This window comes from Pogona vitticeps, chromosome 3 (assembly GCF_051106095.1).
Source record: "Pogona vitticeps strain Pit_001003342236 chromosome 3, PviZW2.1, whole genome shotgun sequence".
Classification (NCBI taxonomy): Eukaryota; Metazoa; Chordata; class Lepidosauria; order Squamata; family Agamidae; genus Pogona; species Pogona vitticeps.
The window spans coordinates 16,437,208-16,454,031 of NC_135785.1; the positions used below are offsets into that span (position 1 = coordinate 16,437,208).

General features: G+C 42.3%; 1 long non-coding RNA gene across 2 annotated transcripts in view; it reads left to right on the forward strand.

The window, feature by feature from the left end:
- Positions 1-16,824, forward strand: part of LOC140706068 (uncharacterized) — an 88,249-nt gene that overhangs the window by 64,481 nt on the left and 6,944 nt on the right. The window contains exon 3 of one of the 2 annotated variants that reach the window (XR_013543200.1): positions 3,844-5,651. The exons of the other annotated variant lie outside the window; for it this stretch is intronic. This is a non-coding gene — a long non-coding RNA (uncharacterized LOC140706068). Of the gene's footprint in view, positions 1-3,843; positions 5,652-16,824 lie in introns of those variants that run through there. 2 annotated transcript variants of the gene reach the window in all.

Below are 16,824 nucleotides of genomic sequence, written 5' to 3' on the forward strand. Positions count from 1 at the left end.
GTTGCATCCTCATCTTCCTGCATTGCTGACCACTCAGCAGCTAAGCAGGGAGACTCATCATCCTGCCTCCTCACTGGAGTGGTCAGCAGCGCAGGGGGTCAGGGAAGTGCCGGGTGGGCTACTTCTGCATTTGGCATGGCATGAATTATGATGGCCGCGTGCACTGTGCCACAAGTTGTAAGTGGACCAGCCCATTCTGGGGTTGGGGTTTGAGTCGAAAGGGCCTGGCCACTTGTGGTGGCAATATTTGAATTTATCTCCCCCAGGAGATGAATACAAATATCCCATCTCTACTCCCTATATTAGGCTGCCTTTGAAAAGAAGCTAGGGACGTGGTGGCGCTGTGGGTTAAACCGCAGAAGCCTGTGCTGCAGGGTCAGAAGACCAAGCAGTCGTAAGATCGAATCCACGCGATGGAGTGAGCACCCATCGCTTGTCCCAGCTCCCGCCAACCTAGCGGTTCGAAAGCATGCAAATGCAAGTAGATAAATAGGGACCACCTCGGTGGGAAGGTAACAGCGTTCCGTGTCTAAGTCGCACTGGCCATGTGACCACGGAAGATTGTCTTCGGACAAACGCTGGCTCTATGGCTTGGAAACGGGGATGAGCACCGCCCCCTAGAGTCGAACACAACTGGACAAAAATTGTCAAGGGGAAACTTTACCTTTACCCTTTGAAAAGAAACTGGAAAATCCTGTCGTCCAAAATAGGGCATCAAGGCCAATAATGAAATCTGCAACAAGAGAGCATATTGCTTAAGGATCTGGATTCTTTTTTTTCCCCTTCATGTTTTGTTATCTGTTGCGTTTCACACTGCCTTTTTATTAAATGCTGTGCAAAGCTGCCAGCAAAAAACAAAGCAACAAGACATTTGCCCTGTATATGGGTTCATCACACGCTCTCCAATTCATCCAGCATTGACTTAGAAAAAGCCATTCCGGTGCCCTTGCCCTCTGGAATACTTTGCCCTGGAGGTGAAAGTGTTCCCCCAAAAGGTTGTGGACAGCAGGTAAAACATTAATAAAGTTACCAATAAAATCTGTAAGATCGATTGAAACAACAATCAGCTGAAAGGAGAGTGACACTGTGGTTGTTCCAGTTGGCTGATGAGGCTGAAGTCCATTCAAAATGAAAACATCGTTGCCCATCAGTAGAAAATCATCACAAGCTTTCTCAGTGGCTTCATCTAGGGAAATGCTTTGACAAGCTGAAGACCATCAGGCTACCAAAAAGCAACCAAATTTTGCAGGCTAGCAGTTATTTCTTTATGCTTTCAAGAGAAGCCAGAAAATGTTATCTTTCTTTTGATACACTTTTGAAAGGATTATAAGAAATTGCTTAGGCAAAAGGGAAGAAAAACACTTTCCATTTTGAAAACTGGAAGAACCTAAGGCGAGGTCTTCCAGAGAAGAAATAACATAAATTTTTGATCATATTCAAGAAAGGGCATCCTGGCAGTAAAAATATTTATGTAATTACAATCAGGCTTGGAATCTGAATCTCTCATTTCAGTCATATTTTAAATGGGGAGCTACATTTAAAACTGTGGTTTCAAGTACCAAGGAGTCGCCCATGTCACTGGATCAGAAATTAGGGATCTGATTTCCAGTATCCAAAAGTGTAACATTTTTTGATAGGACATCAAAGTTTTTGCTTCAGACACTGATAGATACCTAGGGTTGCCTGCACAGTACAATCCCATTTCCTGAGATTTCAGGGCCAAACTTTGAAATCAGGAGGCAGATACTTATGATGCTTTAGAAGGGTTGGAAGGCTGGACAGAATTGTTTTTGGACCAGGTGATCATGAAAACAGACACACCTTGGTGAGCAGGCCTAAAACCCATGGAGCCAGGTAATAATCTGGAGGTGGAGAATCTTCATTGGTGACTATAGAGACTATACAGGTGATCATTTACGAGATAATCTACACGGCAGTGAATGTTAAAATATACACAGAGGCAGGTCGACAACCTCATATCCTCCAGTATTTCATAGATAAAAATATGAACAACACCAATGAGTTTGATACAAAAAAAAAACACGCCTCAAAGCAAGAGTAGAAGGAACTCTAACACAGGGATGCTGGATTTGACAGTGAACAGTTTTCACCCCAAAGAGACGTGGTGGGGCTGTGGGTTAACCGCAGAAGCCTCTGTGCTGCAAGGTCAGAAGACCAGCCATCGTAAGATCGAACCCATACGACGGTGTGAGCTCCCATCGCTTGTCCCAGCTCCTGCCAACCTAGCAGTTTGAAAGCATGTAAAAAATGCGAGTAGATAAATAGGTACCACCTGAGTGGGAAGGTAACGGCGTTCAGTGTCTAGTTGTGCTGGCCATGTGACCGCAGAAACTGTCTTCGGACAAACGCTGGCTCTATGGCTTGGAAACAGGGATGAGCACCGCGCCCTAGAGTCGGACATGACTGGACTAAATGTCAAGGGGAACCTTGACCTTTATCTAGTTTTCACTCCAGACTAAACGATTCCCGGGTGCTTTGTACCATCAGTGTCTGTTTGCGTTGCCCTTCTCCCCCTGTCTTCTTTGCCTCCCCTGCCCCCATTTCATAGAAACAGCAAGAAACCCAAGGTGAGTATGTTACTGGTGCACACCACTTTGTGTCATTGCTTGAAAACTAATGTCCTACACACTACAGATGTGCATTCTTTGGGCAACCCAGGTAGGACAGTATTACACCGAAGACATTTCTTCTATTTGAAGGTACAGAAGACAGCCCACTATTTGATAGCTTTCTCGACTCTCCAGTACACATTTAATTTAGCAACAAAGAGTCTGAATGTGGCCCATTAATAGTTAGCACTTGGGCAGGCAAACAGGTCACCTGCTCACAATTTTCCCTCCAAGGATTTTGGCTGGAAATCTTGTAGCTTAGCATAGTAAGTCACACTGGAGTAGGCCCATTGAATCAGTCGGGATTCGGTGAGTCAACTTATCAATTGATTAAAATGGGCCTATTCTACAGATGTGACTTACTACACTAAGCAACAAGATTTCAACCACTATATCATTTCAAACCTAGTCATTGCTTTTACTTCTATATTTATACATATACATCAGAACATAATGTTATTTTATTAAAATCAGTGTGCTCTTTTGACCTCTTTCCTCCTCCTCCTCCTCCTGATAAGATCTCTACCCGAACATGGGAAGAGGCAAGCTGCTCTCTTACCTCCACCTTCTGCTTCTGTGACTGGCTTGAGTTGCTTCATCCCAGACCCTTGTCCCCACTCTCCCTTTTTCCAACTGCTGGTCAGCTTTTAGAGCTGGGGAACCCATTTATCTGCAATTTCACTATTCGTCTCTTGCTGCAGCTTTTGACACCCTTTGAGAAGCAATCAAGGACAACCCCTGTTGTTTTCTAAAAAGATTACTATTCAGAGACACATCATAGGCCACAGCTCATGACGAGGGTAGGTGGACAACAGTCAGTATTGGCAAGATTATTTCTTCTTCCTCCCTTCTAAGTGGGATTTCAGATAAGGAAGGTGTTTATGTATGTACAGTATGTATTGATTTTGACCACCTCTTCCTCCACTTTGTACAATGCCTTGATTTTTACAGCTTTCCCCATCTTTTCTTCTAACCTAAAAAAAAAAATCTCCATCAAGAAGAAAAGATAGAATTGCTGCAAGGGAATGTCTAACTACAAAGTGATATAAAGACTCATCTGAAAGTGTTGTAATACAGACATGGCTAGAATCCTGACAGAACAGAGAAAAGGCTTGAATGAAATAAGTACTGGCCTCGTCTGAGACTAATTCAAAGCAAATGTTTCATTTGTGTCCTCAGATGTTCTGTCTTGTTATTTTAGTATGTTTTGCAGGACTCCGAACTGTCTAGCTTTGGCCCAAGCGTGCATTTTCTAGAAGAAAGGCAGTATACAAATGCAGAGAGATGGAAAACTGGAATCTGTTGCAGTAACGTGTGAGTTTAGAGGTGAGGCACCACGCTTTCACACACAGTGTCCTTTCAGTGCTTCGTATGCCCCTGTTCCTTCTGGACAGCCATTCCTCGCTCTCATCACGTACTTCCCCAAGGAGGTACAAAACTGAAGTGTGTGCTTGCCAACAGTTGCTTAGACCATCGTCTGCAGGCCTGCTGCATGAAATGCAGTACTTTGCAGGCAGTGGTCAGATGTCCCATTGTGTGCCGTTTTCCTTGTGGTGGTGGTGGTGAAGGACACTGAAATTCTAATTCAGGCCCCACCGTTAGACAAGGTGAAGAAGACGTCTCAGGCATTACACTTTAGGTATCATGGAAGGGAGTGTATTTTAATTCTGTAACAGGTATGTGCATGAGCACTAACACACTAAGTGATGCACAGCCTCTCTCTTCAAAGTTTGCAGCGAAGAAGGACCATTTTCAGATAGGCTAACCTATTTATATGGCACCCGTTTCCACCACTAGATCTTGTTTCTTTTTTTGTTGCTTTTAACATCTGCCAAATGATTTATCCAAGCATGTGGCAGCAAAGAAGAGCCTCCAGCAACATGTAGGCAGGGCCAGAGAGGCAAACTTAATACGAGAACAGAGTCAGGTCCAGTACCAGCAAGCTTATCCTACCTTTGAAAGCTGCCAAGGACACATTTGGTATTGAAGCTGCCGCCCTGGGCCCCTTTTTCTTTGCTTCTCTGAGGGGTTTCAGGTACAGTAGCTGCCATTCTAACTGCACACTGCCCTCTCAGAGCGATGCTTCATTACTCCAGTGTTATTAGTGCTTTCTAGTTAGGATGGTTGTATATCACTTCAACTACCTGAGGAAGTTAATTTATCTAAATAGCAGTGGCTAAGGAGCATAAACTGTGGTATCGTGCTTGTGTGCTTCTTAGGGACATCCCATCTGGTGGGCCACCATGAGGACCAGATGTTCAACTAGAGGTGGTTTTAGTCCGATCCGGTACGCAGACACCGTTCAAAAGTTTGTGGCAGGTTGTCCAGCCTTGCTCTGTTTGTTGGTAAGGAAAGATCTCTGCTATTTTTGTTGTGGCAGCTTAAGGACACATAGATTTATTTTAGTGTGAGCTTTGAGCTTTTGTGACTTACAATCCGTTTCCTTGGGCACTTCCTCCCTATGTATTTGAGGAAGTAGATTGTAATCCGCAAAAGCTCACACCGAAATAAATCTCTTAGTCTCGAAGGTGCCATAAATCTTTGTTTTTATTTTCTGTTGTACCTGTTGAAGCATATTTACACGTCTCTCTGAAAACCATATTTGTGACACACATTTAATTACAAATATATGCTTTGAACATGCTGTGGTAGGTAGGTGAGTAATGCAGCATTGGTTTCTAAAATAAAGGAATAACACCCACAGGGACCTTCTGTAGCTTTTCCTTTGAGGCAATTGCAAAGATTAGATTTCTGCCTCTTTGAGGACCATGTTATAACTTCCAGTTCATTCTCTTCTTGAGAATGTGGTGTCACCATATGTTGTTGTCATGTGTTGTCAAGATGCATCTGACTTACAGTGACCCTAATAAGGTTTTGAAGGTATGTAAGATATTTTTATGAGTGCCACACCCACTCCTGAACCAGGTATCCTAAATCATAGTCTGTCACTCTGTCTTCTACACCACAGTGGCTCTTTGTTACCGCATAGCTGGTGGAATTATCAGCCTTCTAGCCTCAAAAGCCATTAAGCAAGCACCTTCAGTTTGTTCCATATCTGTTAATCATCAGTGCCCATGAGCAAGTAATCAATGTAAAAGACAGTTACTTGGACTTATGTGTCAGATTTTCCTTATGAAAGTATACTCAATTGCCAATAGAAGGAAAGTGAGGAGACATCAATGGGACCTCTTTACATAAGTCTTGCATCCTTCGGACTGTTTTGTTTGCAGGTTAAACTGATGAGCCAGTAACTGAATAGAAGCTTGGATCAGACCCCCTTGCTGGCTATGGGGCTCTAGAATTTGTAGTCCAAAGAATAATTTTATAGAAGTCCAAGTTGAATGAGCTGAAAGTGGTCAACTATTCCTGGTAATGGTTACCTACTCTCTTTTTCACACGGGGATAAGTGACTGTATGAACCGTAGCAAGAACAATAAGGTAACAGATGAATATTCAATCCCATTTTTAGTCCCAACTGGACTAAAACTAGACCCATCAAATTGGTGGAATTTATATACATGTTGACTTATCCAAGTCCCATTGATTCAGGACTAACGACTGGATTTGTGCTCTAAATTTGTTAAAAGAAGTTCACAGCAGCACCATACACTGGCCATTGAATAGTTGGTGCCAAACAACAAGGGAGCAGGCAAAAATGATCACCAGGGATGGTGGTAGTCCAACATATCTGGAGGGGACTGGGTTGAAGCAGATTGATGGAAAGGAAACCTGCAGGATGCATCTGCACTCGACAGTTGTAACATTTTGATCCCATTTTAATTGTCACAGCTCCATCCCAAGGAATCCTGGGACTTGTAGTTTGGTGAATGAATTCTCTGCTGGGGCGCTCAAACGCATCCTGCTGAACTGTGCAAAGGATTCTAAACCCCTCAGCAAACTAAACTACAAATTCCAAGATCCTCTAGAATTGGATCATGGCAGTGAAAGTACTGTAGTACCAGACTGGTGTAACTGTGGAGTGTACGTAGTTATACCACCATCCTCTACACCCACTAACTCTACTAGGGAGCTCATCCTGCCTCAGGATATTTTTGCAGTACCTTTCTGCCCATGCTAGGCGATGTGGCAGCCCAGTTTCTCCCCAAAGAACTGCATCGCTAGACTCCAAAAAAGAGAAACATACCAGCAAGAGGGGGAGAGAAAGAGGGAAAAGGAGAGGAGAGGGAGAGTGCCAAATACTTTTAAGACCAGTCAGAGCCTGAATTAAGAGACGAAGAGAAATTGCTTAAGAAAAACAAACTGATTCTTGGCCAAGAAAGCTAACACTCAATAAGGAAGTTGGCAGTGCCAGTCTTGGCCTCAAGGGCAAGGCCCAGCTGCCCAAAGAAATGGTATCATAGCTTATTTGGCTTCCTGTAACCTGCAACCTGAGTGAAAACGGATCACTCCAGGCCACGTCCTGCACACCATAATGCTAATTTGTTCTTTCTGAAATCCTTACTGTTTGTAGGCCTTCCCTTAGCTATACGTTTATCCATATTACCTCAGGTGCCTCGTGTATAAAAACAAACCAATCTTTCTCTGCTAGGGTGTCATTACTGAGGGTGTGACTTCACTGTGATGTGATTCACAGCATGTATTACATTTGAATTCACAGTCAGTGCTCACACAAAAGTGAAGGATTCAGGAGTAAAGATGGACACAAACCAGGAAAATGCCAAATTGGGGTGGTTCGTGGCTACCCACAACCCATGAACCCCAGAAAAACAAACTGGTTCTGGCTCTTGGGGAGGGGATCGTAATATCCCCCCCTTCCCACTGCCCTTGTCATGTCCTTACACAGTCGTACTGCCCAGGACTGCTCTCTCTGCACATTTGCACACCTATCAGCTTCGCTTCTAGGATCCAGGCCGCTGTTACTGGTGATGGTCGCAGCAGCAGTGGTAGCAGCAGCGGCAGCAACAGTGGTGGAGTAACAAGAACAGGTAGCTTTCCTCACTGCCCACAAACCAAAAACCAGTTCAGTTTTTTTATTGGTTCATTGGTTTGTGGTTAGTTCGTGGAACCATCACGAACCAAGATTTTTCACTTTTGTGCCCATCTCTAATTGCCACAGGGTGCCCATCTCTAATTACGGCACGGCATGCTTGCAGGAGGTCATGGGAATGGAGAGGGAGTGAATTCATGGCAACTATTATGAAAGTTGCCCATTTAATTGATACTATATCTGTGTCTCATCATTGCTATTTATACCACTGGTTCAGAACCACTGTCGTAGACGATTACAAGTTATTGTGTTCCTTATTAATATGTTCTGCAGCAATTTCAGTCTTCAGAGTAACGACATGATATAAATCAACAAACTTGTTGCTGACTATGGAACACCTCAAGCTTGTAGAACACCCAAAATGTAGACATGTGTGCATTTTTAGAGCCTGCCTGTTTGCTTCTCCAGGAATGTCATTTCTTAACCTTAATTACAATATCCATTATCTAAAGGTGATGCATCTATGATTTCAGCACAGACATTATAGTACTTAATCTGTGTGATGAACTAGCTTTGTAGTTACACCTCATCTGTGAATGCTCAAAGACTGCACAAACAGATTACAAAATTAGACATGACAAAGTGGCAAAATTAGTACACTGGTCATTAATGCAAAAATTATAACTTCCCAGCCTCCAAAAACCCATGGGAATATCAGGTAGAGAAGGTGTCAGAAAATGAGTAAATCAAGATCTGGTGGGATTTCCATATCCAAACTGGTAGACACCTTGAATGTAACACACCAGACATAGCAGTGATAGAACAAAGAAAGGCCTGGATCATTGACATTTCAATTCCAGGGGATGCCAGAGATGAAGATAAATGGGAAAATTAATAAAATACAGATATCTGGCAATTGAAACATCTTGCTTGTAGATGAAACACCCTTCAGTGGTCCCCATCATCATTAGGGCTTTGGGAACGATACCAAGGAATTTCACACGGTATTATAATCACTTGCAGATCTCAGAATTACCCCCTCAGAACTACAAAAATGGCAATATTAGGAACAGCATATATACTACGTTGATATTTAACAGATACTTAGGTTTTGGTTAAAACTTGTATCTTGCACAATACCGGTCAATGTTTTTATAATTTTGATTGGCTTTGCCTAATATTTTTTTTTAATTATAATAACAAGAGGAATGTATAACAAATAACTGCCATGGAATTTTATAAAATATTATAATCAGCTGCAGAGCTCTGAAATAACACCATCAGAACAGCAAAAAAAGGCAGTATTGGGAACAGCATACCTATGACAGCAATAAATATGTCACTGCCTCGTGGCGCAGTGGTTGAACTCCAGTAGTGCAATGAAGATTCTGCTTACCACCCGAGTTCAATCCCAGGCTCAGGTAGACAGCTCAAGATTGACTCAACCTTCCACCCTTCCACAGTCAGTAAATTGAGTACTCAGCTTGTGGAGGTGAGGGGCAATATATAACCTGAAAAATTAAATTGTAAACCACCCAGAGGGGGCTCTAAGCACAAGGGGGCAGTATATAAGGAGCACGCTTTGCTTTCTTGCTGCTACCACTTCAAAACAGGAGAGGGAAAAGATTGGGGGCAGTTAAAGGTAGGGAGAAGAGAAGGTGAAGGGCTTCAAAGATTTGCTGGGGGGGCAGAAGAATATCACGATACCCAGGAAGGAGCCCAAAAAAACTTTATGGAGAGAGGATTCCCCCCCCCTTAGAAACCAGAACAAAAGTTTCCTTGCACTCACTACAGAATAGGTGGGTTGTTTGCTTTTATGTCCCCCTCCTGGAAGTTTGTTAGGTAGGGTTTTTTTCCCTCTTGTTTTTCCTTTTCTTCCCCTTCTTTAGGCTCTCTGGAAGTGAGACGTCATAGTTAAAATTCTTTTGGAAATGACCCCAATTGCATCTTAATTTTTTTTTTGTTAAAAAAAAGTCCTGGTCATCCTTTCTCAGAGAATAGAGGCTTCTTTCTCCCCTAAAGGGCCTGTTTTTCACGCCTGCATGTACGTACACACTATCTTTAATACCCCATTCCGAAAGGTCACGGAAGAATTTATTTAGCAAGGGCTACACCACATATAAGGAGATCTGTGGACCACCCCATAAAACACTTAGTGATGCACACACCCCCTTTGGTGGGCACAGCTCCCAGGTTGGGAGACACTCTTCTAATGACTAGTCAGAAAACTAAGCCTGTTAAATGCAAGACATTTAGATGAGAAAAATAAACAGGTATGCCAAAAAGATGTATTTAACCACTGGGGGAAACACTTCTTTTAAAAGGATATTAAAGTTATCTTCTGGGATGACTCCAGATTTGGACATAACATGGAAGATAAAAGAACAGGGAGAAATTCTTAGGTTCAATTGTGCAATGACCCTATTGTTCTATGCTGAATCCATCTGTCTCATGCTGCCTTCTGCCCATAAAAGAGACATTGGAGGTGGTTTAGATACTCAGGATGGGCAGATTTACTCCTGTGTCAGAAACCCCAAGTCACGCCTGTCCGTCATATGGCGCTCTAGGGCAGGAGCCTATGGCAAGACAGGAGGGGCGGAGTCAGGAGAACAATTGGAGACTGAGGGGGTTTGGGGTGAAGAGGTTTTGGGGTGTTAAGACAGAGAGTGGAAAGTGGGTGTGTGTTAGAGAATAGATAAGAGATAAAAGCAATAGAAAATAGACAGTCATAAGATATTGTTATAGTGGTTAATGTGAATGAATACGAACAAGCAAACGCGTAATCCTATCCAAGTTTAATGAGTGAACAATAGAAGAACATCTATGACTTTACTTCTCTGATTTACCAATCAAGCTATAAATAAACCTGTTATATTTGGCAGCCCAGGTCTAAGAAACATATTTGGTACAGTGTCGATAAAGATCCACTGGTGGCAGCGTGTAAAGGGAGAAAATAGTACATTGTGTCCGAAGATGGACCTGTGTTTGAGGTAAAACAAACAGGGGATACTGGGGGAACACGGCAGCTCCCTTCCTGCAGGAAATACCAACTGACATGTTTGCATACTTCCAGCAGGCATTTTTTTTACACCATCTAAATTTCAGCAGAAGAAGAAGCATTGGTTCAAGGCCTTGATAGGTCGCTCAACATGGCATATATGTCTACGTATCAATAGAGGTTGTTCTGTATCAGTAGATACTGTGTTCATAAAACACTTCTGTTAGGTGAGATCTAGCTTTTGGAATGGATAACACACTTTTAATCTGTGGTTTAGTTCCCCTGCTGTCCTTTTCCTAATTTACCTTTGCCCTTCATTATAGAAGAAAAGAAAGACGATGAAGAAGCAGCAGCAGCTGGCCTCTCCATGAAGCTTCTTTGACCTTAGCATTCCTATCGGCCACGTATTCTCCAGAAAGCGGCCACTTTTGGCACCGTTAGGTTATCTGTTTCCCTTGCAACCAGGAGGGTCTTGTTAAGGATTGAGTCAACGAAAGGCAAACATTTGTATTATGTCTGTGTAAGTCCCAGGGAGATAAAGCCAGGCTTTTCAACTAAAAATTCCCATACCCTCTGCTTCAGCATTAGCAGTTCAGAAGCACTTGTATACTTAGCAACAGACACTTGTACAATCTCACTCCTATACCTGGAATATGTCATGTTGGCTCGGTGGAAGATAAGCGTTAAGAACAACACTGAGGAAGGAAATAGAACCAGCAAAGTGAGTCTGTTCAGTATATATATATATTTTTTTTAAAAAAATGCAGAGGAACATATGAAGGTGGAAATAGTTATAAAGGCTCAGCTCTAGTTTAGCTAGAGGGGTTCCTATTTATGCAAAACTCCAACGGAAACATGGAATGCCTCCATGTATGACAGCTCTTCCATGTATTGTTAATACTGTGGAAAGTAAGAGGAGTTTTCAAGTTCTCCAGGACTCTTTGTTAGGTGACGATGGTATAGAGCTTGACATGAGGATGAATGGTTCAACTGTTGGGCCATATACGATGCCAGGCGCTCATAAAGCTGAATGGACTTTTAATTCCACATGAAGCAACAGTGACACACACATTGTTTTGTTGTCTTTCCCATTCTGCAGACAAAAATTGGCTGGTTTCCTCCCCCATCCAACAGCTGCTTTTGGGGGAAACACAAGCTTTGATTGTAGGGCTTGAGCACAAAATAGCTATCAGCAGTACATCTGGCCCATTTTTGGAGCTATTTGCCTTAATCCTAATTTTTATACCATCTTTATCTGATGAAGAGTCCCAGAGAACTCAAAAGCTTGTCCAACCTCCGATTTGTTCCCACTGTAACTGCGGAACTGCCCCTTCTTTGCAATAAATGCAAAAACATGCCTGCACATATTGTTATTATTATCTTAACATTATTATTATCTTATACAAAATGTTCATCTAAACAGTTTCCCCCCTGATTTTGTTGTTGTTGTTGTTTGTTTGGATGGATGGAATGGCTTAGAGCTCACCCGATTGTCAACCAGGTTGCTGACATCTTGAAGAGTAATTTGGAATGTTGATGTATATGGTCAGCTTGAATTAGTTTGGACTATTTGCTTGTTTGTTAGCCAAACGTAATTTCTAGTTAGCTATCATGTTCTGGCACTTGTCAGCCTCTGTTCCTTGGCTATCGTTTTAGGAAACCTGGGGAGTGATGGAAACTCCCTGCTTTTCATAGTTCCTGCAGGCATTTCTCAGGCTTGGCTTGGCTCACGGCCCAGCCCCCAGCTGACCGGGATCCCTATCTAAACCTTCTGACTCAGCCTGGGCCTGTGTGTTTCCTGCTCTTGTTTGTATGCTTTTCGCCTAGCTTTCTTCCTAACTTTTCGGTGCTGCTGACATAGAGATTCAGACACTGGGGGTGGGGGGACTTTCATTCATTAAGGCATCCTTGTCTTAAGGGCAAAGCAAAATACTGGGCAGTAAATATGGCACTTCCAGTCTTTGACATGCACAAGGGGAAGATAAGGAGTGGGGTTAGGGGTGTAAATTTACTGGATCTCTCAATTTATTTCCCTCCCATCAGATTAAAGTAGTGCCAGAAAGCTCTAAATGAGATAGACATGTTTTACATCTCCTCTTCCTGCTCTGCTATTAGCTTTGCAGTGAGATTAAAATAATAAGGTATGCCACAGAGAGTTCCACCTGTTAGGCTAGTAGAAATTTTTCGATGGTCAGAGATTGCATGAACACTGGCGGAAATAATTGCAACTTCCTAAGTTGCCTTTAAGAGGTTTTGGCTGGGAAGGGACTTTTCTGGGCAGAGGTGAATGTCAATCAATCCAGTAGCATACCTTTACCATGCTGTTCTACTCAAGTCTTCTTTTCTTACTCTTTTTAAACAGACAGTCTAAAATTTAGAGTGAGCCATGTAGTCAGTCAACAAGTCATGCAGTAATGTAGCCATGAATCAGTTAAGCTCAGCCACGTAACCAGTTACTGTAATATTTTCCTGTTTGTTTTGATCTATGGACAATTGGGAAGAAATATAGCATTTTTATTCTTTTCTCTTACCAGTGTCTCTGACTGAATTATCGAGACAGTAAGTGCCAGTTGAGGAAAACTAACAATAAGGGGTGGTCTATTGAGGGGAAACCTGAAGTTAATTCTGCTCTGTAGGTCTACAAACGTTTTCTGTTGCATAGCTAGAGGTTATTTTTAAGACAATACATTTCCACACTCTGCCAACAGAAGGTTGGACTAAATAGCTATTTTCCCAGAGCCATTATTCCAAATGCAGTCTACATACACATCTTGGGCTGCTTCATAAGAAAAGCACATTGTAAGATCTGATCACAGATCTCCCTCAGGACAATTTAGCTCTTGAGGTTGGGCAAAGGGGAAGGCAAGTGTAAGCGGGAGACTTGCAGTGAAAATGCATTAGGTCAGGAAATAGTTAAGCACCTCCTTTATGCACTTGTATCCTGTCTCTGTAACAAAATTCGAAGACACGCAAAGGTGGGCCTTTTGAACACATACTTGGTTATGATCTAGAGACAGCCTGTTTCCTGCTCTGAGATTAGTAGCCCATCATGCTGACACGGATGCTGCCCTTCAGACTCTATCCATCCTCTTTTTGGGTAGTAATCACCCCATTATCATCACTGACAGGAGTGATAAATCTGTCAGCATCTGGACTCAGCCAACTGTTTCCTCACTTACTAGGAGCAGTTCAGTTCTGCCGTAGCCTCGAGGCAAAGAAAAAGTTGTTTTCTGAAACTCCACTTCCTGATACCGGCAAAATAATAGCCCGCACACCAGCCATTAAGAGATCTGTGGGAAGGTCTCCTGATTGACTGGCAAAGGTTATTAATGCAATAAAGTAGCTGTAACACAAGACTCAGTAGGTCAAAATGGCTGCGGAAGGGATGGAAGCAAGCAAGCATCTGCTCACATGTGGTTTAAGAAGCTCTTGGTCCACATGTGTTCATCTCTTAGCTCTGTGTCTCCATAGGCAGTACATCAAGTTTTCAAGGTGGCAACGAAAGATGCTGTGAACTTGATGTTTGAGTTTCTACTGAAAAACAGAGATTTCATATTTTGCCCATTTCTCTTCAGGCAAGCTTTCCCTCAGTGACTGGCTGTCTGAGTGGAGTTTTTAAATGGGTGGTTGTACTTTACTGAGTTGAATATGTTTTGGTATTGCTTTTGTTTACCATTTTTAGTGCGGTATTTGTTTGATCCTTTTAAGTACTGTACTTTTTAGCTTCAAATATTGTCTTTAATGATGTAAACTGGCTTGAGTCCTTTTTAAGCAGAAAGATGAGGTAAAAATATTTTAAGTGAATGAATGAATGAATGGATGGATGGATGGATGGATGGATGGATGGATGGATGGATGGATGGATGGATGGATGGATGGATGGATGGATGGATGGATGGATGGATGGATGGATGCCCATGAGTAGGGTAGGCATAATAATGAAGTAAACATTTATTTTATTTTATTTTATTTTATTTTTTGCTATATCTTGTCTTTCATGACAATGTACTTGCTTCTCCTCCTGCCTATTTGAGCCTCAAAACAATCCTGTGATGTAGATCAGGCTGCGGGAATGCAACTGGCAGATGGTCATCATGTGAGATTTGTGGTTGACTGAGGATATAAACCCAGGTATCCTGAATTCAAGACCAACACTCTAGTCACCACACTATACAGAAATACATATATGTATATCCCTGTATAGTTTGGTGACTAGAGTGTTGGTCTAGGATTCAGGACAAGTGTACACACACACACACACCACACACAAACACACACACACACACGAACACACACACACACACACACACACACACACACACACACACACACACACACATACGGATATGGGTGAATATATGGGTGAATCACTCCCTATAATTATTAGGAGGCTATTGACTCAATGACTCAAATCCAAAGGGAATACCCCCCAATCCCCATATTCCTTGTAATTATAGATACAGGATGAGCCAGGAGACTGGGAAGATACTGTGGCCATAGATCTGAGACAATTAACCTTTGTGATGCAAAATGCAGCTGTTGGTCTCTTCTCATAAGAAATTAAAAACAACTCTACCACAACTTTCATATCTAAAAACCTGATGCCTTCCAGATTAGAGCTTACTTATGTATACAAGCAACATTTTGTTGATTGCGCTCTCTCTCTCTCTCTCTCTCTGTGTGTGTGTGTGAGAGAGAGAGGGGGGGAGAGGGAGAGGGAGAGGGAGAGGGAGAGGGAGAGGGAGTAGGAGAGGGAGGGAGAGAAAGAGAGGGAATAGCCACCTTAGGAAATAATATTGGTTCTCCTGTCGGGCTCACAAAGCAGCAAAATTGTGTTTGTTTACTCAAGCATGAGTGTCTGAAACAGATTCTCTGATTTAATGCCCCAAATTAGCGGCCCAACGTCTGAAGCCTCCCTTTAGCCACAAAAGGTGAATTGATGCCGAAAGGAATCATGCCAGCTTTTATGCCCACCCTGGTGCCACACGAGTGAGTCACAGGAAGCATTTCCACAGGATGCTAAACAGACATCAGCTGGTAATATCTCCTGGTCAGTCACATAGCCTGGCCCGGAATCTGAATAAACAGTCCACGGGGTAAAGCACCTTAATTAATTTTCCATAATTAAAATGTTTAAAAAGCTTTCTGATGCCATTCCTGTTTATCTGACTCACAGCCAACGTTCACTGGGGCGGAAGGGTGGGCGATTAATCCTCACTGGGGTCCAATTAATTTGCCACTTCAAAAGTGAAAAACACTCCGTAGACGGTGATGCTGAGAGTAAAACTTTGCTGCAAAGAAAGAAGTCTTTTTTAAAAACAAAAAAAAGAATGTCTTAAAAAGAGAGAGAAAGAAACAGCTGACATCTTTTCCTTTGCATGCAAGTCATAATATGGGCAGGGCCAGAGAAATGAGTGCTCAGTTGGGTGTCTTATGGGACAGCTGACCTACATCACACCTTTTTTGTGGTGTGTGTGTGTTAGCATTTATTCCACTTATTCATTGCTACTACAGCCTCAGTGGTAGAGTATATACTTTGGAGGAGAGCAAGAAGGTCACATGTTCAGTCCCTGTAATGGGGGGGGGGAGGTCAAGCATGAAATGATGGGCAAAATCTTTGACCCAAGGGAGCTGTTATTAGTCAGAAAATATTTGGCTACATCAAGAAATAAACTGCACAGCCTGAAAGTTACCTCTGATGCACAACGTTTGAAGTGACAAGGACAAAACCACAGCCTTTTCGCAAACAAAAATAATACAGTGTTTCCCCATGTAATAAGTTAACTCTTTATTTTTATTGGGTTATATTAATAGAACTCTATTCCGTCAATTGCATGTCACTTACTTTATTAAGATGGATCTTGCCTGCTCCCACAATAGATGTTGTTATTGTTGTTCTATGCCATCACAGTCATCTTTGATTTATGGTGGCCTGTGTATAAGTGATTTCCAAAATGTTGTATCATTAACAGCTCTTGCAAACTGAAGGCTGTGATTTCCTTTATGGAGTCAATCCATGCCATAATCGGTCTTCCTCTTTTCTTGCTATCTTCAGCTTTCCCCAGCATTAAAGATTTATCCAGCAAGTCTTGTCTTTTCATGATGTGGCAAAGAAAACCGCCTCAGTTTCATCACTTTTGCTTCTATAGAGAAGCATTTAATCTAGAACCTATTTGTTTGTCTTCCTCCAGCACTATATGTATTTCAAACAAATCAATCATTTTCCTGTCAACGACTAAACAGCAACA